General features: G+C 42.1%; 1 protein-coding gene and 1 gene segment (V, D, J or C); both read right to left on the bottom strand.

Annotated features, from left to right (window-relative positions):
• LOC105096961 (T-cell receptor alpha chain constant-like) overlaps window positions 1-24,461 on the bottom strand; it is a 356,030-nt gene that overhangs the window by 130,834 nt on the left and 200,735 nt on the right.
• LOC105096962 (T cell receptor alpha chain MC.7.G5) overlaps window positions 1-24,461 on the bottom strand; it is a 134,351-nt gene that overhangs the window by 48,136 nt on the left and 61,754 nt on the right. The gene's annotated exons all lie outside the window — the stretch shown is intronic.

Below are 24,461 nucleotides of genomic sequence, written 5' to 3'. Positions count from 1 at the left end.
ATCTTGGGTTTCAGACTGAGTCTCAAAATGCTGCTCTGGGGACAGATCTCTCAGAAAAATGTCCATAAATGGTGCAAGGCAGTCCTAAATTTCTAGTCCTACATGGTTTGGGGTAGGACGAGACGCAAAAAGCTGAAATAGGAAGGGAGCGGTTTGCATCATTTCCCAGTTGAGACTCACATGGTCTGGGAAAGGTCGTTGTTGGAAGATGTCAAACTCAGGGCGAGGGAGGCTGGGAACAGAACTGAGAGGTGGAGGTTTGTAGACTATCCACACTGTGAGTAGATTTCGAAGAAGAAAGTCTGAATTTTTAAATTGGAGGCCCAAGGATCAAGATTAGGGAAAGATATTGAGGAATAAATGCTGCAGAAGACATTAAGTGAATAATTGTCAATGGAAAAATGACCCAGAGAGTATTTTTTATGGTTGCCCATGTGTTCCAAGTTAGTTCAAGCTTGAGTCCTTTGCTCCTGATTGGTGCCTGGGAGAACAGAGAAATGGAAGAGGAAGTCTGTCCATAGAGGTGTCCGGTGAAATTTAAAAATTTAAGTTGTACATTAATCTTGTAATGGAAATGAGTACGCAAGGAGAGCCCTTTGGGAGTCAGCCTCAGAAAGGAAATACTAGAAAATACAAATAAACCAGAGCATTTATAGGAAAAGAGGAAATTCCCTGCTGAGTGAATGGTCAGGCTTATCATAGTTTGGAATGTGTAATATCCCATCAGATTTTTGGGAGCAGCATTTTCTTGAGCTTGGGTCTGGATGTCCTGTGTGAAGTAAAAATGGCAGCTGGTATTTTGTGGTAGTTCAATCAGGGCGACACAGGGGACAATCAGTCTGGCAGTCACTGCAGCTGGGCTGAGAAATTCACAGGGAAATTTCACTTTTGCCCCTGCAGTTTCTGTAGAGGTCTCTGTGGGTTTTGCAGCACTGTGGAAATCCCACCCACAGTGCTACAGACCTTTACAAAAACCTCCCCTTGGTTCCCACTAACCAGCCTCTGAGAACCCCCAAGACAGGATTCTTCTCCAAGTCAAGCTACAGCAAGACCAAAGAGTCTTGGCCTTAGGTCAGCGCAGGCTCACCTGGTGCTTCTGTCTGAGGCTCCTCTGTCCTGCTGCCTAGATCTGCCCTGGACTTTGCACTAGAATTGACCTTCAGAAATCATGGCATCTTCTTCCATCTGTGCTTTCTGGCCAGTCTACTCTCAGACGGCTTCCCACAGAGGAGGTCATCAGACTTGAATGTCTGACGTGGATCCTACACGCTGTGGGTAGGCAGAAAATGTTTGTGGTCGGTGTAATGTCTCCTGTCACCTGCTGAGCTCCCCAACCACCTCTGCCTGCCCCACTTTACACATAGAGAGTGTTATAGAGACCAAAGGGCTTTCACATAAATTTAGAATTTTATCTTTTTTTTAACATTTTTTATTGATTTATAATCATTTTACAATGTTGTGTCAAATTCCAGTGTTCAGCACAATTTTTCAGTCATTCATGGACATATACACACTCATTGTCACATTTTTTTCTCTGTGAGTTATCATAACATTTTGTGTATATTTCCCTGTGCTATACAGTGTAATCTTGTTTATCTATCCTACAATTTTGAAATCCCAGTCTATCCCTTCCCACCCTCCACCCCCCTGGTAACCACAAGTCTGTATTCTCTGTCTGTGAGTCTATTTCTGTCCTGTATTTACGCTTTGTTTTTGTTTGTTTGTTTGTTTGTTTTTGTTTTTGTTTTTTAGATTCCACATATGAGCGATCTCATAGGGTATTTTTCTTTCTCTTCCTGGCTTCACTTAGAATGACATTCTCCAGGAGCATCCATGTTGCTGCAAATGGCATTATGTTGTTGGTTTTTATGGCTGAGTAGTATTCCATTGTATAAATATACCACGTCTTCTTTATCCAGCCACCTGTTGATGGACATTTAGGCTGTTTCCATGTTTTGGCTATTGTAAATAGTGCTGCTATGAACATTGGGGTGCAGGTGTCATCCTGAAGTAGATTTCCTTCTGGATACAAGCCCAGGAGTGGGATTCCTGGGTCATATGGTAAGTCTATTCCTAGTCTTTTGAGGAATCTCCACACTGTTTTCCATAGTGGCTGCACCAAACTGCATTCCCACCAGCAGTGTAGGAGGATTCCCCTTTCCCCACAGCCTCTCCAGCATTTGTCATTTGTGGATTTTTGAATGACGGCCATTCTGACTGGTGTGAGGTGATACCTCATTGTAGTTTTGATTTGCATTTCTCTGATAATTAGTGATATTGAGCCTTTTTTCATGTGCTTTTTGATCATTTGTATGTCTTCCTTGGAGAATTGCTTGTTTAGGTCTTCTGCCCATTTTTGGATTGGGTTGTTTATTTTTTTCTTATTGAGTCGTATGAGCTGCTTATATATTCTGGAGATCAAGCCTTTGTCGGTTTCACTTGCAAAAATTTTCTCCCATTCCGTAGGTTTTCTTCTTGCTTTACTTCTGGTTTCCTTTGCTGTGCAGAAGCTTGTAAGTTTCATTAGGTCCCATTTGTTTATTCTTGCTTTTATTTCTTCTAGGAGAAAATTTTTGAAATGTATGTCAGATAATGTTTTGCCTATGTTTTCCTCTGGGAGGTTTATTGTATCTTGTCTTATGTTTAAGTCTTTAATCCATTTTGAGTTGATTTTTGTATATGGTGTAAGGGAGTGTTCTAGCTTCATTGCTTTACATGCTGCTGTCCAGTTTTCCCAACACCATTTGCTGATAGAATTTTATCTTTTCCCTTGACTCCCTGGTTGTTAAATGCAGGGCGAGTAACCCATAGGCTGCTTTGTGTGACTTGGAAAATGTGACCTGCTGGGCGAATACAGAGGCAGCTCCTTGAGGTCAAGTTTGGCAAACAGAGGAAGCTTGTGAAATTCATGGAAGGTTTCCCTTCTAGTGGCCCTGGCAGACTATTCTGACTGCTGAATCCTGAGGAGATGGGGCTGTTGCGTTTCCCAGCTCTTTACTCCTCTCTGTGAAGGGAGTATCTTCCAGGGACTTTGCAGGGCTTCCGATTACAGGTGGGTGTGCATCCCTCTCCATTGACTTTGGGGCATGGCTATATTTTGATCCAGAGATTGTGGGTGGAAGTGAAAGTGTGCCAGTTCCAAGCTGAGGCTCTAGCGACATCACATCCTGGATGTCTGCCAACAGTCTCGACCCTTTACTGTCTGAGGTGAGAAGAGTTTGCTCAGGGAGTCACTGCTGCTTCAGCCTGGGTCCCAGAATGAAGACATGTAGAGCAGACCTGAATGCCACCTGAGGCCAAGTCCAGCTGGCCTGCAGCTGCCCACCAATGCGCAAAAGCAATACATGTTTGTTGTTGTAAAGCAACTGAAACTTTGGGGCTGTTTGTAAGAGATAACCATAGCAGAAACAAGTGTTTAATATAGATGCTAAGCCTTGGAGGACCACAACGGTGAAATTTCATGCTAAAGTTTATGGCAGCTCCCCAGTATCCTCAGGATAAGACGGTTTGGGACACAGGCTCTGGCTCACCTCCCTGGGCCCACGTCCTGTGCTTGTGCACCTGCTCCCTTCAACTCCGCTGCCTTGACCTGTTTCCTTCCTGAGAGCTCCATGACCTTTCATACCTCTTTGCCTTCGCCATGTGATGGCTTTTGCCTGAAATGCCCTTTCCTTCTTCAGTTCCCCGATTTGGTCCCTAACCATCCTCCTTAGATCCCATTGATTTACTGGTCTGAGCTTAGCTGCTGTCTTCCCTGCAAAGTCCTGAGTGAGTGCTCAAGCCTGGCCTGGGTTAGATGCACCCCCTTTCCCTCAAGTTTCATGGCATCCAGTGCTGATCCCTCCCATCACACTCAAAACTCTTCCTCTCATCTTCATCAGTTAAAGACCCTTGAGAGAAGGGATTTGTCTTGTGTATCTCTGCATCCCCTGTGCCAGCACAGTGTCACTGAGTGAGTGCTCAGAAAGTGTCTTCTGAACCCATTTAAGAAGGAGGTGTTTCCTAGTGAGAGAGGATGTGCTTGAAGTGAAAGTCATGGCCAGAACCCTCATCTTCCCAGTTCCTAGTCCCTTGCTCTCTCTCGCACTGGGCTGTCCTATGGAATCCTACCTTACATTTGTTCGGTGGAACACAGCACCATTAGTTGTAAACAAGACGATTTTTAATGTTAGCCCAAGTTAAGCATCATTGGGAAGATAAATTTGTTGTGATTTTCTGCACACCATGAAATATATTCCAAAGCCAAACAGAAATGAGTTTCACGTTGTCTACATATTTTCAGTATTCAGATCACATTCTTTCCACTAACATGAGTAATCAAGGATCAGCGGTGCCTCCCGAGAAGCCTCGTGCGTGTCACAGCTGGGAGAGGCTTCAAGGATCATATGTTCACTCCCCTACATGTTCAGATGAAAGAATCTAGAGAGATCCAGAGCGGTTTCACAGCTGGCCAAGGCACCCAATGTCAAAGGAACACACAAGAAAGCACGTATCTCAATTCCCAGCCCGGTGGTGCATTTGGTACACTAAACTCATATATAATCTTTGGTCCTTTATTCTGACATTTGTTATGTGAAAGTGTCTTGGTATCCTCTCAGTCCTACAGCAGCTCTCCTTCCCTGTAGTAGCCATAGGACGGCAGGCAGCCTGACTACTTCTTTCTTTGCGTGGCTTTCATTGTTGTATGAGATTCTCTTCTGTGGAACGGGGAGGGGCCGGCACAGGGTGGGTTCATCCTGACGTCCAGCTCTTCCTGGAAGGACGCTGGGTCGTGTTCTCATTGCCAGGCGTGTGCATTCCTGGCAGGAACAGAGACAGGGACAGTGCGTGGGGACTGAGTTTTTCATGGTTACTGTCCAGTCTTGGCTGAGACCAGGCCTTCTGCTTAGAGATTCAGAACACTTGGAGAAAATTTATGGGATTCCAGGAGAAGAAAAGAAACAAGAATTGGACAGGGGCATCCTCCATTTTGGAACTTTTAGGATTGTGGGCTTTTAGCTAATTTTATTTACCTCCTCTTCTTACTCCTGACAATGACATGTACTCTTTGAGGATTATAGGAAAACTGCAGTGTATTCAGAGAAGAATATCAGGCTGTGAAAAGACTTCAAATCATGTACAGGGAGAAAAAGGTAGAAAACACTGGGGAAAGTAGACCAGAGGAAGCGAGTAAATGGGGATGTCTGCTTACGTTCTCTAGACAACTGTCAGGGAAGAGCAGCCTTATTTGAAGACAGGCAGGTTCTTATATCTGCTCATGCTTTATCTCTATTGCAATATATTATTTTTGTTGAATACATGAAAAATACCTGGCCTTACACAGATATGTATTTTGAAAAGAGGGGTTAGTTGCAATGGTGAATTTTAACCATGTTAATGGACTTTTCATGTTCTTTTCCATTAAAAATCCTTTGGTCTAGCTTGCATTTTAGATCGAACTTTCACCCATGCACGGCTTTGTAACATTATCCATCGGTGTCTGGGAAATAATTGGCTCACTGAGTTAGGCAACTTCCGCATGTTGACACATTTCATTATACAATATCAAAAATATCACAGTAGTTTATATGACCACCAATAACTTTAAGTCAGGTCAGTATTTAAATCCAGCTCATAGTGACAGATACAATTTTCCCTAAACTTTAATTTTCACCTGAAAGCTTAGATTTTTATCATTTGCAGGAATGATCCATCTTTTTTTATGTGACAGACTTAGTTCATTCATTTTCAAGAAAATATCTGAGAACTACCCAAGTCTGAATAACCATTTTTTCAAGCAAAATGGTATTTCATGGAAAAAAGTGGCTAGTCCACCTTGAAACTCAAACATCTGCTCAAATGTTTTCCTTCAAAATAAGTATGATACTTTGGAATGCAGCAGAAGGGCTGTGTTCTTCCACTTTTGTTACTCAGACTCCTGAAACGACATATACGCAAGAGTTGAGATTTAATAAAGTTAATAGTTTCACTGTTTTTTCAATGTTGTAGACTGAATCGTGTCCTCCCCCAGTCTGCATGTTAAAGTCCTTATCCCTGAACATCTCAAGATGCTGCTGTATTTGGAGATCTGGCTCTGAAATAGATAATTAAGTTAAAATGGGGCCATTCGGTTTAGAGTGGACCTAATGCATTCTGACTGGTGTCCCTACAAGTAGGGGAAGTTTGGGCACACAAAGAGAAGAGACACAAGGGGTGCGCATGTCCAGAGGAAAGTCCATATGGGGACACAAGGAGAAGGTGGCATCTCCAAGACAAAGAGAAAGGGCTCAGGGGAAACCAGCTCTGTGGGCACCTTGATCTTGGATTTCTAGCCTCAGAACTGTGAGAAAATAAATTTAAGCCACCAAGTCTGTGGAAATTTGTTATGGCCTCCCTAGCCAACTAATATGGTCAATAGCATTTTAAAGTAAAGTCTGCTTTTTCCCCCCTGCAAATATAGAAATGAAGGATAGAATGACCCTAATACAGAATTGAGGCCTCTGCCTTCATTCATGCTAATGGACCAGCTGTTTTACCCGCCGCTGCTTTTGCAACGTCAGGGCAAATGTCAACACAAAGAAAAAGGAAATACTGCTCTGAGATTATTATGAACATTGTTCTAACTTCATGGAGTCCCTGAAAACGTCTTGGGTTCCTCGGTGTCCACAGACAGTAGTTTGAAGACCACTGCTGTGACCTACGTGGTTTGTGCGGTCAAAGCTACAGTGGCAGCCGTCAGTCCAGGCTTTCTCTGCTGCCTCACGGCGCTCTACTCGCTCGCCAGAGACTAGCAGATTAATTGTATCAGACGCTTTGATCAATGAATAATTGGTCAAAAGCCATTATGAGCAGTGACTTTCTAGTTCTGCAAAAATGTTGAAATTGACCCAACTACTTTGATTGAAATCTCTAGAGTCAAGGGCCACGGATCTGTCTGTCATCTGTCTGTGGTTTGCTCTCCTCAGTGGTACTCCAGCTCTCAGATGCTAGATCCATGATGGTGGTGCTTTGGTGACAGAGGGGGAGCTCAGGGAAGACCTCGAGTCTGACTACATTATATTCAGTACACATACAATATTTCAATGGTGATTCTTCAACCTTTCCATTAAAAATAATGTTTATGCATTTAAGTGACAGGTAGCTGGGATGGTGACCTGACTGTTTGGCAAAACCATACAGAAGAGGAATAGACTGACTTGGCCTTCATGGTTAATGGGTAAAATAATATACTTAGCAACTGGACAGGAATTAAAAGAGGCCAGGCTTTTGAACTGAGACCCATATAAAGCCCCAAGAATGGATAAACAAGTCAAGTCCCCTTCATCAGTGGGTCTTGGACACACTTTGGCTTTTGTCCAAACCTTCTCTTACTTTCTCTGTGCTGCCCGTCCAGCTGAAGGAGAGATGAGCGGACAGTGCGCTGACTGGAGTTCACTGGTACATGTGTAGAAGTCTGGCACTACCCCAGCCCCACACAAGTGGGGGAAGACTTGGTTTTGAGCTATTATTATCTCAGATATTGAAAGGCAGTGATTTTAAGATAGCCCACTTATGCCTATTTCCTGAATAAGAATGATCCAAAATATGCAACATCATCATTAGCGTTTTCTAATTAATTTTACCTCTGTAGCCAGTGGGTGTCCATTGTCCTGTCACATGAATATACAGTTTTAACTTGTAACATCTACAGATTCAAGGAGTCCTTTTAGCAGAGCGTATTCTTAAAGAAAGTATGCTAATTTTCAAGAAATATATTACATTTTACTTTTTCACTGCTTAAACTTGCTGCAGACATCTTGGCCACTTTAAAATGAAAACCTAACAAAATTTACTATTATCATTATTATTTATTATTAAATATTATTTACTATGAAATACTATTTTAAATTATTATTATTTATTAAAAATAGAGATGAATAGAATCAATTTCTTTAGACTCCTCACCTAGATTTAACAATGGTTAATGTTTGCCATATTTGCCATTTATTTTGGTCAAGTATTTAAAAATAAATTATAATCATCATGATAGTTCATTTCTACATGCTTCAGAATGCATTTTTAAAAAAATGTTTCTGATGGTTTTCTTTTCTTTTATTTTAACTTTTTTTATTGATTTATAATAATTTTACAATGTTGTGTCAAATTCTAGTGTAGAGCACAATTTTTCAGTTATACATGAACATATGTATATTCATTTAGAATGCATTTTTTAAAAAAGCAAAATATTTTTCTACATAAGCATAATATCACTTCACATCTAACAAAGTTACCAATTCCCTAAAATCATTTACTATCCAGTCCTTGGTCACATTTCCTAATTCTTACTCAAATGTCTTTTACAGATGATTTTTAGAAATAAGATTTCAGTCAAAGACTATGTATGTCATTTAGTTACTAAATCTTTGAAGTTTCTATAATCTGTGATATTTTCTCCTTCCACTGCTTTCCCTCCACTGTACTTCTGTTTTCTTTTCATCACGTTGATTGTTGAAAGGACTCGGCCTGGTGTCCTGGAGAATGTCTCACTTTCTGGATTTGTCTAGTTGTTTCTTGGTGGAATCATTCAACTTGTTCTTCTAGCTCCCTGGTCTCCTGCTGGAACTGAAGGTTTGAGGAGGTTTCATTCATTTGTTTATTTTTCGCAGGATGCTACGTAGGGCAGGGTGTGTCCTCAGTACTACGTTGTGTCAGGATAGACATCATGACTTGATGAGGCTAAGCTCGATCACTAGGATAAGACGGTGAAAGAAAAATCCATTGTTTGTAAAGTTTCACGTTCCCATTGCAACCAGCAAGTAATCTGACTGCAATGTTTTTAAGAATTTTTTTTTTTTTTTTTTTTTTTTTGGTTTGGGATTTTTTTCTGCTTGATGTTTTGTGTGAAGCAGGCTGTAGTCACGTTTCTTCTTCCTGTAACTGTGAATGCCTCCAGTCTGCTATACCAGAAAGGAGTGTTATCAACTCATCACTACATGCTGAAAAATTAATGTCTAAAAGAATCTGCTCTTTTAGAAATAAGTAACCCAAAGAATCTACAGTTCATTTCTGCTCTAAGAATGAGAATTTTGTAAAAAGTGTTATCTTTATGAATTGTTTATATTCTCTGAATATGGGCTCTTCTGATTTTATTTTGATTGAATTGATGTATTCTATCCCTTGAGCCATCAGCCCAGTATTTTTGGGCAACCTAAGAGGAAGCCTGGTGTAGTTTCCTCCCTCTGTGCGTTGCTTTTTCTCTGAGAGACTCTCAAAGAGCTGTTGGACCTGGTGTGCTAATGGGTGATTGCAGTCCCAGGATGAAGGGATTAATCCCTGTGCTCTAGGATCAAACACATGCAGAGTCACTTGTAGACTGAAGGAAAGCCCAGGACTGGTCTCAGATCTGGTGTATCAATGTTGGTAGATCCTCTGATTGGACAGAAATTTTTCTTAGTTCCCAGGAAATGTGTCTCAAAAACACATAGTGTAAATATGACTCAAAATACATGATAAGTGGTGTCTTTGCTTTGGGATGAGGACACTGCTTGGAGGCATTAGGTCAGAGAGAAGACTCCTTGAGTCTGAAACAATATTCCCTGTGGGGGAGGGCTTGTGGCATCCTCAAGGTCCAGCTCAAGATTCATCTTCAAGAGCTCTTTCCAGCTGACTGTACCCAACAAAAAGTTCCCTGCTACCATCTGTTTACTTTCTTGGGACTTTGATATGCTTGTTTTACTTGTGAAGAGTCTGTGCTCCTCGTTTTTCCAGCACTACCCAATAACCACCTTCTTGCCATCCCTACTCCCTCATCTGTCGGTTTTCTTATCAGAACAAGACAAATGAACTGTCAGGATGTGGGGATTTAGTGTCAGATTTTCACCTTGTGGATTTGCTTTTAGTTATACCTTTAGAGAATGTATTATTTAAAAAAAATTTGCAATCTGTACATATGTCTCTTCTAATTCGATGAAATTCAATTCACAGCAACTACTTTCAGAGCACCTGTTTTGTACTGGGCATCGAGCTCTGTGACAGATGGAATTATGTATATGGACAGAAGTGGGTTCACCTTCTTGCCTCATCATATACTAGTGTGTGACCCAGTGCACAGCTTGCATCCTGAGTTCCATTCCCTTTGCTTCTCCACGATGTTCTCTTTTATGTTGCCATTGCTTTATTTAGTAAATGATGCTAAAATATGGTGAGATTATTTGTTTTGACGACTTCGTTGATATGGGTTCGCATTCTGAAACTGCTGCAGTAGACAACATGGAGTAAATCCCTAAGGAAAAGAGTCAGGGGGACGTGGGCAGTCAGCTCTTACATTATTTCCCCGTGACACTCACAGGCTGCACATCGGTGCTGAGACATACACAGTGGATCACGGTTGGGGTTTTTGAACAAAGGCTTCATACACTTGCCCCACTGTGGTCCGTATACTGTCACAGTGAAACACAGCAGTACAATAACCACCCTCTTCCTTTCTCCTTTCCTTGGCATCTTGCCATCACCACCCTCTGCCTCTAGAATACCTCAGAAATGTCTTTTCTCCAATGCTGGTATTGTGGTTGAATGGTATAAACTCGGATGCAGAAATTATTGCAATTACACAGTTAGTAAGTAAAACACTAAGAACTAAGTGATGAATGGGCAAAGGACAAATGAAGAAAGTCCTTCTTTGGTTAACAGCCTTGGAAAAATGTTCTAATTCACTAGCAATAAGAATGTAAATAAAGCATTAACAAACCAACTTTTAAAAACAGATATTTAAAAACAGAAATGATGGTGTTTTCAATTCCGGCAAGGTGTTGGTAACAATATTAAATTGTTTTAATTTTATTGGAAACCGATAGTACAAATATTCATTCTAGTTTGGGCAAATGGTCCACTTTGGGAAATTTACTGTGAGAAAATAACATGTATGTTGAAATGTAAAGTGAGGTTACTATCATCAGAGAATGGAGACTTTCTTATATTTGATCTTTGCAAAAAAGCAGTATTAAAATACTTTCATTCAATTCTTTGATTTTGTGCAGTTAAGTACAGTTTAGGGAAGACCCTTATTCACTTCCAAGGATTCTTCTGAAAGTCAGCTGATGAGATTAGTGAAAAAGGTGAGAGTATAACTCGACAAAAATTAGAAGCTATTCTTGGGCGTATGACTTTGGAATTCCATGTTCAGTATTGTTGAAACAAATCCTTCAAAGTAAATGTTTCGTTGTTGAGGTCATGAATATTCACTTACAGGATAAATGGCAACACAGTAATTGTAATGATTGTGGATTAGTATTGTGGTTCAAAATATTTTAGTGGTAGCTTCATATATAGATTTTCACTATGCTTTAATTGAAACAATGTAAACATAGGTGAGTTTGATATGCTTGGGAAAATGTTTGAAGATAAAAAAGCAGCTGTACTGATGATAAATCCATTGGCTTGAGATGCTAGAAAGAAATTGAAATACATTTTATGAATTATGAGTGGAAAAAAGCAATATTTCAAAATTAATAATCTGTATAATATGTAACTTATGCATGTGTAACTAAATTAAGACATTAAACATTTAAAAATAGAATTTGATAATTTTATTTATAATTTAATGTATCGATATCATCAGGTTGGCAAAAACTTTAAATTTTCCAATTGAGGAAAGGTGGGGACTTACTTCAGACCGTATATGTGTGTATATATCTATATATACATGTATGGTTGTGTACATGTAGTTTATATAGAGAGAGAGTTTTCCTCATATAGACATACCATAATTTTAAATAATGAGAATGTTACATACAAATGTATTCATTACAGCAAATTCTACAACAGGAGAAATGTAGAAGCTGCCCAAATTCTCCATCATACAAGAACTGATTAAACCATAGTATGTTCCTATGTGCAGTATTAATGTAGCTCATTAAAAATGCTGGTTAGTAAAAGTATCTAACAACATGGAATTGATTTTATATTGTTAAAAAAGATGAAATGTGTATATGGAGTATGATTACATGTACAGAGTATGTAATAATCCATTGAAAAAGAAAACTGGGAAGGAATATACCCAAATAGTAACCGTAGTTGCTTCTTGGTCAGTTGAGTTTCTTTTGACCTAGAACACTGAAATGAACTTCAGGGAGGGAAGAGCTCGGGTCACTGAGTTATAGATCCCAACCATGCCGTCTTCCCAGGGCAGTCATCTGCTGAACTCAGGATGATCGTTTACTGCTGAATAAGGTCAACCATGCAAAGCTTTCCCTGCTAGTAAATTAAATTACATACATTAAATTTTTTTTCTTATTGGCCCCAATTCTGGGCCTCTTCCTGAACATGGGAAGAGAGGTGCCCTCCTGGAGTCTCCATAATCCCCTCCCCTGATCCACACCGAACCTCCAAACAAAGAGAGAACAAACTTCATCTTTCATTTTGGGCAATGTCCTCAGCCCTTGAAAATTCCTCCATAGTGCTTCAGTCTTTAGCTGATGGCTCTTATCTCAGTTAAAATACAGTGTTCGCTCCCTCTCACTCCAACCTCAGAAAACCTAAAGCCTCCATCTACTACCATTGTTCACTAAACTAGTGTGAATTGATTTCAGGTGATTTCTTGAGATCAAGTTTTGATGGGAATAGAATAAAAAGCATATGAATGATGTGATGGGGAGGAGGGTCCAAGAAAGGGCCCAGAAAGAGGAGAATGAGAAACCATGGATGACTTGATTTCCAGTAGCAGAGGGTTGGCAGCTGGCAGCCCCCCTTAGCTCTTGCCAAGACTTTGGATCATTCCAGCCACAGCTGAGAACTTTTTCTTTTGGTGGAAACTGCAGGATACTGTACTCCATGAATTCTCATATTTTCTGGCTGGCAGAGATGCTAAGAAAGTACACATCCAAAAATCGGCCTTTATGTTTTCTGGGGAGATCAGGTTAATATCAATTCAAGCGATAAACACTCTGAGCCCACAACAGCATCTTCCCTGGTGCTGATGTCCTCGTGTCTTCTCTTGCACTTTGACCCCATGCTTCCTAGTTTTCCTAGCTTTATTAAATAGGGACTGACCAGAAAGGACCGTTTTCTTAGGGCAAAAAACTAGTAATACAGACTTAGGGAAAGTCGAGATATCATCTCTTACAAGTAGTTGGAGCACAGGGACATCCTTGGAAGGCCTGGCAACAAACTAGAAATGACAGTCTGATGGGCAGAATCCCCAGCCCCGTTGTCCTGCATGGGGGGAAAGGAAAGGTCCTTCTGCTCACGGTTCTGAAAGCCTGTCCAGTGTGTGATCACCACGTGGATTCAGAGAGGGAGATGGGCAGGGTCAGTGATACAGAAAGGTGTTCTGTGCAAGTTTTGGATAGATTTGCAGGTGTCCCTAAAGTACATGTAAAGTGGTAATAACCTGTTTTCCAATAATTCCCTTAACTCTCAGCCTCTTAGACTTAGTCACAACTCATCCTTCTCAGTTCCCAACAGGAAGCATTAAATCCCTGAAGATGCTCAGGAGAAAGTCTCCCAGTGTCTCCCTTGGGCAGGTGTTAGATGACTGATGGGATCACAAGTATGGGAATTTCTGAGAGGCTGATTCTCATGCCCTGCCCCCGTGGATGTTTCCTGGGTGGTTGGCGGTTGTGCCCCACATCTGTTGTAAACTGGCCCAAAGCCAGCAGCTCTTGTTCTCTGAACTGGAAAGGGACTCAAACGTGGGGTGTCAGGGGGTACAGGAACCACAGGATGTCTCTAGTGCCTCATAGGGGTCTCTGGTGCTTCGTAAGGAAGACAGGTCTATTGGATTAGGTGGGTGGTGAGAAGGCTGTCAGCTGTGGACTTGAGCCATTACCCAGCACTCAGCTTCCATTTATCTTACCACTTTCCAACTCTCTCTTAGAACATGTGCTTTCTCAGATTTATTAGCCAATCTATATAGTCAGTTCTGACTTCTGGGATGAGTGTGATGGCATCGACACTGCTGAACAAAGAGATCTCGTCCAGGTGTGGTTGAGGCCAGGTGGCTTGGGGTGTGGAAGCCAAAAAGTAATGGCAGAACCATCCTAATGTCTCATGGCAAGCAACGTATCAGAGTGAAAGCCATGGTAGGAGGAAAGTGTCTATTGCATTTCTGTTTTAAATACATTACAAGCTTTATACTTTTTGATAAAAATCTGTCTTCCTTCCATACAATCTGTACTGATAGTTGAGTTAATTATTGTATGTAGGATGGAGTCTCAATTTTCATCATTGAATTCTCTGTATGCAGAAACAGTGTACAGAAAGTGGGGGACAGAAATCCAAATGTAAATATAGGGTGGTTAGAGACTCGTACTTGGAGTCTGCTTTGGAGGGTGGAAGATTTTACTCTAAAGTCAGAATCACTTATTTTACTTTGAATCTGAAGACTAATAAAGATTATGTTGACTTTCTGGAGGCTAGTTTTTAGTAGAGCAGATCTGCCATAAACAAATACACGGTAGAATGAAATGTGGTATCAGGAGAACACAGGTAGACCAGAGAGCTGGAGTTGTCTAAGGTGACACTGCTTCCTTCTCCCGTTGAAGGTATATGACCTGGACAGCTCCCATTACAGTCCACTGAACTGAATGCCAAAGGCATTCCAGCCTTTGTCCTGGATCTTCATAAATCTGTATATCATACAAATCTGAGATTCAATTCTGAGCCTTTAGAGGCGTGATATGTATTTAGCCCACTTTTCAATGGCAAATTACAGTGATGTAGTAGCTGGACTTGGATTTAGGTAGACACCTCCAAGTCTTTCTGAGTCAAGTACCTTTAGGGTCATAATAACAATGGAGTTCAGTCTCAGTCCTGAAATATCTTCTCCCATCAAAACATGCAAAGTCCTGCTTTGCAAACAGATCTCTGAGAAAAATGCCCATAAATGGCGCAAGGTGGTGCTAACTTTCCAGACACACATGGGTAGGGTAGGACTGAGAAGCAAAAAGCCAGAATAGGAAGGGACCCGGTTTGCATCATTTCCCTGCTGAGATGCAAATCATCTGGGACAAGTTCACTGAACAGAACTGAGAGGTGGAAAGTTTGTAGACTATCAACACTGAGTCAATTTCAAAGAAGAAAGTCTGAATTTATAAAGTGGAGGACCAATGATCCAGATTAAGGAAAGATATTGAGGAATAAATGCTGCAGAAGACATTAAGTGAATAATTGGCTATGGAACAATGACCTGGAGAGTATTTTTTATGGTTGACATGTGCTCCAAGTTAGTCCAAGCTTGAGTTCTTTGCTCCTGACTGGTGCCTGGGAGGACAGAGAAATGGAAGAGGAAGTCTGTCCATAGAGGTGCCTGGTGAAATTTTAAGATTTAACTCATATATGAGTTATTGACCTTGTAATGGAAATAAGAATGCACAGGAGAGCCCTTTGAGAGTTAGCTTCAGAAAGGAAACACTGAAAAATAGAAATAAGCTAGAATATTGACAGGAAAAGAGGACATTTCATGTTTAGTGGTTGGTCAGATTTAACACAGTTTGGAACTTCTCATTTTCCATCAGGATGTTGGTAATAACATTTCAGTGAACTTGGGTCTTTATGTCTTGAGTGGAGTGAAGTCGGCAGTGGCTAGTTTGGTCAGTTCAATCAGGAGACACAGGGGACAATTAGTCTGGTCCCTGATTCTGTTGTTTGGCAGAGCATCTGGCTCCCAAACACGTCAAGATGTCTTGTGATTTTCAGGTCTTTTGTGTTCGAATGCTGTTCAGGGGTGTTATTACCTGAAGACATTGCCTTTTCCACCTTGTGTCTGTACAATGTGGGACATCCTGTATTGGAGACAGAGGTGACTTATTTACAAGCATTACCTAAGATCTAATTAACATCAGTAACTCAAGTGGTTGACAAGATTGGATTCTGAAGCTGTCATATAGGAATACAGACTTTCTGATCTTTTTCTTACTGTCCCAAAATATAACCAGATAATCCTTTGTTTGATTACTCGAGGGCCAAGTTACTTTCTTGCAGAAACATTCTTAAGAATTTCTTTAAAAAACCTAGGAAAGTGTAACACTTATAGACAAGCCACAGCCTGAAGCCTGGGCTGCTGACTTGAGCACAGATGGGAGAATGTTAACAGCCAAGAAATATGAGGTCTTTGGCTCCTTTCCCAGAACTGCCAGGCTAAGACCTTGGCAGAGACTCAACAGGAAACGGAACTCCATTTGCATATCCTTTTATACATGGGAGATTAAAAGCTTCAACCTTGAGTGATCACAGTTTTTGAGAATCCCGATGAGGCATTAAAGAGGAGGAGGAATGTCCCAAGGGAGGTGAGCTGGAGGCAAAGCAAGGTAGGTGTGAGGTTAGCAATGACTTTCAATCCCCTTTGATTAACCACGAGTGTATTTTGTTTAGTTCTTTTTCTGATTTTATTGGGTCACATAAAGGAATCAGCCAGGCAGGAATCTGTGCTCCGTAATTTTGGGAATCTGTCAAATTTCATGTCCTTTGTCCCATGGCTACTTCCTTCTCTTGCTGGGCAGAGCCCTATAGTTCGCTAGTGTTAAAGGAATCACAGAGATCATCTAATAAAAAGCCTTGATTGTACAGGTGAGAATCTGAGGCTCAAGGAGGTCAAGTGACTTACCTAAAGTCACACAAAAAGAAGTAAGAGTTCTGACTCCCAAACAAATTTTTTTTCAACAGGCTGCTAGGTCCTTCTTAGCAGGTGGAAGTTTCCTCAGATCTCAGACAGCTTCTTTTCAGCTTGGGATCTGGCACAGATGCCGGTCCCTGTCTTCTCCCATCAGAACATGCATTTCTGGCAAGAGAGCAGCGCTGATTCACGGGCTTTTCTTCCTAATTCCCCTGGATAAAGTCTCTATGGGGTTTTTTGTTTTGTTTTGTTTTGTTTTGTCATTTTTAAATGGAAGAAGCCAAAGTACTAAAATGAGGATATTTATCTGGGATTCACTTACAGGAACTTGGTTTTCTTGGCCAAGTGCTGTAGTGAACTACCCCTAGGTAGAACGCACGAGCAGCAATTACTTCATGGAATCTTTGTAATAACTCTACGAAGTAGGCATTACTGTAACTGTTTGATCTATGGGGAAATAGAGGTTTAGAGACGTGAAGCCGCCCTGTTCAAGGTCCCACAGTGAATGAGGAGTTGTGATTCTTGCTTGCTTTTGTCTGATTCCAGAGCATGCGCTCTTTTTATTATTAAAAGAACTCACGTATAAAAACATAAATGCAGGGGGGTGGGGTAGTATCATGGGAGACCCGATAGGAAATAGTTCTGCCCTCCTTGCATAGCTTCCTCGTATAGAATAGCGCCTACTACTGTCAGAAAGGACTCTGGGAAGGCTTTGGGCCCACTCTTTGGCCCACAGACATGATCCAAAAACCAGATTTTTAATAAGCTCCAGGAAAAGGAGACCCTTGGGTTGTGTGGCCTGTATCTTTGTGTCCTCTTTCTTTTCTTCTTAGTGAGCCTGGCCAGAGGTTTGCTGATTTTGGTTACTTTTTACAAAAACCAGCTCTTGGTTTGATTGATTTTTTTCCTATTGTTTTTTAAATCTCTGTTTTATTTATTTCCTCCCTGATCTTTATTGTTTCCTTCCTTCTGCTGACTTTAGGTTTTGTTTGTTCTTTTTCTAAATCGTTTAGATGGTAGGTTAGGTTGTTTATTTGAGATTGTTCTATTTTTTGAGGAAGGCTTTTATCTACTATGAACTTCCCTCCTTGGACTGCTTTTGCTGCATCTCCTAGATTTTGTGTGGCTGTGTTTTCATTGTCATTTGTCTCAAGGTCTTTTAAAACTTATTCTTTGGTTTCATCACTGACCCACTGGTTTTTTTAGTAGCATGTTGTTTAATTTCCATGCTGTCATTTTTTCCTCCGGTTTTTCTTTTTGTGGTTGATTTCTAGTTTCATGCTGGCCTGGTATCTTTGGAGGCAGGCTGCTTGCTCTTGTGTCCAAGATCAGCTACTCGCCAGCCATACGACCTTGGCCAGTGCCTTGCCCTCTCCTTGCTTCTCTGTTTTCATCTACAAAATAAGGACAATGATAGCAATGGGTTATCGTGAAGATTGAACAAATTAAACATGTACGGACTTTGAATAGCGATTTGCACGTAGAAGAGTACCCTGTGACCGTAGGCCATCAATGATTATTGTTACTAGCACCTATTTACAGCTGCTGGTGATTTTTATTTCAAGGAGATTTTCATTTTTAGCTTCTTTTTGGTGAAATTTCAGAAACTTTTGTCTTTTTCTCAGCTCATAGGAAATGGGGGTGACTGATCAGAGCATCATAAAAGGTGAGAAAGGGAAGGGGCCTCAGGCTGTATCAGTTTCATCTTTCTCGCCTTGTACGTGGGCCTGGGGAGGGGAAGTGATGGGCTCAGGTTCTCAAGGGGCAAAAGTAGGTTTTGAACACAGGCTCCAGGCTGGTGGGTTTCTTTTCCATTGTGTAATAACCCTTCACAGGCTGCAGTTCAACACTGTTCAACTTCTCCAGGACTTAGGGTAATATAGGAACATGCCAGGCTGGGGACCCTGTGGGAGGAGCTGACCAGTGCTGAGTATAGTAACACTGCCATTCTTACAATCTTATAGTGCCTCATTTGCTTTCTTTTTCTTAGCAGCTTTGCCATATTGTCGACTTGCATTTATCTTGCAAAAGAAAGAAGGGAAGATTTTTGTCTCTGAATGGAAGGCAGGCTCTGGCCATCGATTGGTCCGTTCCTTAGCAGATAGGGTCAGAGGCACTGCTGCAGGGACCAAGGGCAGGGGGTGAGGAGCAGGGTCCCTAATGAGTGGGGTTTACTTAGGCTGAGATGAGAGAGTGGGAGACCTGTCTTTCTTCTTTATACTGAACACCTGCTGTGTACTTGGTATGAGCTAGGCTCCCATAGGAATGCAAAAGGACCAAGGGCAGGATTTGAGATTTCAAGGAGTGTTTTTTATAAAGAAATAGAAAGCAAGGATGGCACCTTAGTGGAGCCTCTGAAGTTCTTTGAGGGCCCCACACTCCCACGATGCCCATGAGACTTCGTACTCTTCCAGCTCAGCTTGGCTGGGAGGAGACTTTCCAGCTGATCAGAGGGGAGAACAGCACAGCAGGAACGTGAACTGAAAATACAGGGGAAATAGGGGGCTTTCTTGTGGTGGCCAGGTGACGGGGTGTGGTGGGAGGAGTTCTTGGCCAGGGGCTGGAAGACCTGCTCTCTTCTGGTTTTGCCACTAGCTGGTTGTGGGATGGAGAGAAAGTCACTTAATTTCTCCATTCCTCAGTTTCTACACCTTCGGTGGAAGAGAATGAACCGGGAGGTGAAGTTTCTCACTGTTCTCACACTCTGTGTGTTGGCCGGGATCGAGGTAGGGCTGCAGGGCTGAGGAGGAGACGCCTCACATGAAAAATATGATGATGGTTTGGATGCTGAGAAATAGACTAGCTGTGGACTCAGAGATTTTTAAGTTGATTCTTATCACAGAGGAGAGTTATTGCTGCTGTGTCGCTCTCTGATTTTCACTTGTAGTGCTGGCTCCTTTGTGGATCTTTGTGTCCTTATTTATCAGCTTGGTGCATGAAACCCTTCTACGCACCCACCCCTTAAGGCAACTGCGGTACTTAATGCCCCATCAATTGCATGATTATAACATGCGCTCTGCAGGCACAGTTGAAGTCTTTAGGCGGGAGGAGGCCTTTGACGTGACAGATCTTCTGACAACTCAGACTCAGGTTGGTGTTTTAGTTTGTTAGTTTTTTGTGTTTTGGTTTTTTTTTTTGTTTTTTTTTTTTTGTTTTTGTTTTTTTTTGATGGTGTCCCTGTGGATGCTAACTTTCCTTCTCACTGCCTCTGAGAAAGATTGCTCACTTCGGTCAGGTGACAGTGAAGACGGAGCCAACTACAGGGCCTACCCTGGGCTCTGTGGTCCCAGGACCCCCAGATGTCCTGAAGGGGGAATCCCTAAAGTTTTGCGAGGAATTGTGAAAACACTCCAGCTTTCTCCATAGTTAGTCCAAATTCCTCAGGTTTATCTGTGGCTGGCTTCCCGGAGATGAGGCAAAACCAAGAACCTCACTGAGGTAAACATGTTTTATTTCAGCCTCCCTGTCTATTGGGACAGTTTGCAGGAGGCACATGGGTCTGCAGGTGTAGACGAGGTGGCAGCCTCTCCCATGGAGATGCTGGAGTGGAGTCATCCTGGGGACCAGCGAGAGAAATGCTTCACCCGATTTGTATGCTCTCCTTTTATGGCTGGGAAGACACTCATCAGCCCATTGAATGTGGTCACCTAAGGAGGGAGACAAGGTAAAGGGCCCAATGTTTCCTGCCCCGTATTCCATTAGTCAATAATCCAACTCCGCCATCTTCCTTTTCATGTTCTGAGTTTTGATCTTTTCAGGATTGCCTCCTTGCCACTTGTGCGAATTCGTGGAATTCCGTCACCTGGTTTTGAAAAATGAAAGTCCGAACTACTAGTGAAATTGCTCGCAGCAAGAGAAGAAGAAAACGCTATTGCCTAGTCCCGCAAGTTGCAGAAAAGCTGATACTATTATATGTCATAAAACTGGACATGGAAACATTACCTTTAACAGAAAAGCCCAGCAAACACTCAGACTCTGAATGTTACTCTTCCTTCTCATACCAGGCTTTTGCTGAAACGTGACCTTCTCCTTATAGCCTTTCTTGATCACCCGAGTTAAAGGCGTTACCTCCCCCAGCCCCCGATTACATACTCTCTCTCCCCCTGCAAGTCTTCTCCACGGTGATTAGCATCACCCAACACATATTTTACTTAGTTTATTTTGTATTGAGTTTATTTTGTATTTTCACTAAAGTAAACTCATGAGCTTCTGGATTCCCAGTATTTCTAGAAAAGTTCCTGGCACACAGTAGCAGCTACTTAATAAATTATTATTGAATATATAAATGAATGTTGTTATATTCTATGAAAGCAGCTTTAATCTCCCAAAGTCTACACTTTGGATTGGTTTTCTTCCTTAATGATTTCTTGCCCTAATAATGTATTTATGTTGGCATTGCTTTTTTCTGAAAGTTATAAGTACTCATGAGGCAATGTCCTCACGGCAGAAAAGGATAATTAAGGCTTCCCTATTCTCCCACATGTATGCAGGCAATAGAAAATTTATGACTATTTGATTTTTTATTTAAGCACAGAGTCTGAGAACCTGCCTTGTTTAAATGAATATGAGCAATTGGATACTGGCCTGACTTCCTACGTCCCATCACCAGGTCCTTTTCCAACTGGGTGGCATGATGCTCTGGGCTGACTGCACCTGGGAGCCACGAGCATCCAGGGTGTGCCTTCAGAGGGTGCCTCCAATGGTTGGCTCATGCCACCAGACACCAGCTCCACTCACAGTGCATGTGTTTGTATTCATGTCAATTGCTAAAAGCACAAAACCTCAGGGATTCTGCATTCCTGGGGAATTCCAAAGTCATTTGGTGTTGGTGGTGGTAGCGTGAGGGTGAGAAGGAATTAGGAATTGCTCTTTTGTTTAGGAAAATGTGCCATTCGTATGTCAGGGTACCTAGTACTCACTCATTGCACATTTCACTCACTCATTCATTCGGCACGTTCGTTGAATGCCCATTCTGTGCCAGGCTTATTCTAAGTGCTGGAGTTAAGGGAGTGAAGGCGGTGAACAAAACAGACAAATCCCGGCCATCATGGAGCTTGTACTCCAGTGGAGAGCCCAACAACAAACACACAAGCAAGTAAAACATCCAGTACATCAAGTGGTGATAATTCTTCTACAGAGAAGAATTAAGCACAGAGAACAGACGGTATTTGCCAGAGGAATGACTAAAGGGCTCTGATCAAAAAAAATATTAGAGATGTGTAACCTCATCATTTCAATTTACATTTGGGGGCGAGATGTTGAATTGAGGAGTAAGAAAGAAGCCTCGATCCTGGATTTTTTCAACTTGCTGGTGTGGAAAATTTATTAGTCTGAGGCCCTGAGCGGGTGGTGGAGCGGAGGGTGGTTAAGACCCTACTGAAAATAGGGTAAGTTTGGTTTGAACTTAGTTCTCTTCTCTGCGTGGTGGCTCCTGCGCCTTCATTCACCACAGCGCTCTCTGATGTCAGTTTGCTCGTTGTGAATGCAGGTGGATGACAGATCTTGAGCCCTTTTGTGGCCTCGATGTAAGTGATAATAAGTCAGTGAAAATGGAAGAGACAGACTCAGACAGTTTGCTTCACAGCACAGATATATGTGGATGGTTAAGTGAGCAATTCTATGGACCTGCCAGGGACCCACAGAATTCCTCCTGCTCTCACCACCCTAGCCCCAGAACCCTATAGCTGCCATTCCCGGCAAGCCTCTGAGAAGGCAGTGAACGCATGAGCACCCAAGGGAGTCCAACAAGATGCTGCCTTTGACAGGCCTCAGAAGGGAGGTCTATGTCCCATGTTGTGGCCTGGCAGACAGCTGCTGACGGAGGGTGGGCTCAGGAGTATGAGCAGCAGGCGGCGGGGCAGTGGTTTTCCTCCGTCAGCCACGGGAGTGAGGCATCTCCGGAGAACAGCCTGGAAGCTGAAATTCCACCTGGTGTTTTAACGCATGGGAGGGAGAAGTGGGAGGTGGTCCCCTCTCCCGGGGACGGGCCAAGGAGTCAAGGGCAACCTCTGCATTGCACAGATGGCTGGACACCACACACTCATTCCCAGCCGTGCTGTAATTCAGATACTGTGATAGATGATGTGTATCCTGAGTGTACCCCCCAGCCCCCAGCCCAGTGCCAGGGCCGTCACCACCTTCTGACCCAGACCCAGATCCTGGCTCTGCCTCTGTAACCTTGGGTAAGCTGCCCAGTCTGTCTGAGGTGCAGTATCCCCATCTGTACAATGACAGTGACGACCACACGGGGCTGTCCTAAGGGCTAAGTGAGTCCACACCTGCAAAGTGGTTGCGCCTTGGCACTCAGTAATTCAGTTCACTTTCTCTTCCATTATTGCACTTTATAGTTTGCTCTCTCTTATGGTAAGTAACATTCATGGAATAGCTACCATGTGCAATGCAATTTACTTTCTATCATTTGCTTTTTACAACACTGTGAAGTTGAAACTCTTATTACCTCTGAAGATATGACTCTTATGCCCATTGCAAAGATGAAGAGATGCAGGTGATTTTAGAAGGCAGAGTGAAGCTTGTGTCAGGATCACAAAATCTCAGATCTGGAAAACATTTGAGAAGTCATCTGGGACCACTGTAGCGTGGTCCAGGGTTCTTGACAGATGGTCACAGAGCATTGATTTGAACAGGTCTGGTGGCGAGGGCATGGACCTGTTGTTCCTTATTTCTGCCGCATCCTGCGGATGGCCTCCTCTATCAAAGCTCCCACCAACCCCCTGAATCACATACTGTGTCCTCCAGCTCCAGAAATCTGCCACCCTCCCTTACTAGCAGTGGTCTCCTGGGCAAGTGTTTCAGCTTTTCTGTGCCTTACTGTCCTCATTTGTAAAATTGAAGATAATAAAAAATGCTCTTAGGGTTGTTGAGAGGATTAAATCATATGACACATGTGAAGTGCTCCGAATAGTGCTTGTCATCCATCAGCAGGCACACAACAGATATTAATTATTATTACAGTTCACATGCAGTTTTATGAATTTGTCCAGACATTTTCCCTCTTCCTCCTCATCAAAGACATCCTTCCCAGTCTGTGTCAGAAGGACCCACTGGGTCTTTTCCTAGGAATCCATCCTGCAGGCCTTATATAACCATGGTTCCAAAACATTGATGACATCTACATAACTAACACGCAAATGTCATTTTTTTTCATATGTACATACTTGAAAGTCCTGGCAGAATCCCCAGAGGTGGGAAGACTGAGAGGACCCTTGGTGGAACAGTGAGGATCTCTGACTGGAACCGACTGTGTGTGTCTGGCAAACACTTGTCAGCCTCTCTGTACATCTATGGAGGGCAGGATCTTTGATTAGAAAGCTAATTGGAGAACATTTTCCCTAGAAGGAGTCCAATGACACTTTAAGAAATTTTATTTAAAATTTAAAAATATTTTTACAAATTCATCAAGGTATACTTGATGTGCAGTAAACTGCACAGTATTTACAGGGCACAGCCTGATGAGTTCAGGCACATTCCTATATGTCCATGAAGCCATCGCCATAATCAAGTTACTGAACGTACACACCACCACCAAAATTCCAATGACGTATTTAACAAGGTGAATGGCAGATTTTCTAGATGAGGTCGGAAGGAAGGCTACAGCCTCAGAATAGGCTGTCAATCATCTAAATCTGGAAAAGTACATTGTTCAAGATAAAAGTGGAGTTTAAATTGAGCTGTCCAAAATGATCTTATCTATGTATATGCATGACTTGGATATTGGGCTGTACACCAGAAACTGACACATTGTAACTGACTGTATTTTAGTAAAAAAAAATGTTTTTTAAATAAATTGAACTGTCCAAAGAAGGAGAAGTAAATGCCAGTGGAGTGGGAATGTAAATTGGAAATATGGAAAAATGTATGGAGGTTCCTTAAAAAA

The sequence above is a fragment of the Camelus dromedarius genome, chromosome 5, assembly GCF_036321535.1.
Source record: "Camelus dromedarius isolate mCamDro1 chromosome 5, mCamDro1.pat, whole genome shotgun sequence".
Classification (NCBI taxonomy): domain Eukaryota; kingdom Metazoa; phylum Chordata; class Mammalia; order Artiodactyla; family Camelidae; genus Camelus; species Camelus dromedarius.
Note: the sequence above shows the minus strand (reverse complement) of the source record. Positions and strands in the feature narration are given on the sequence as shown.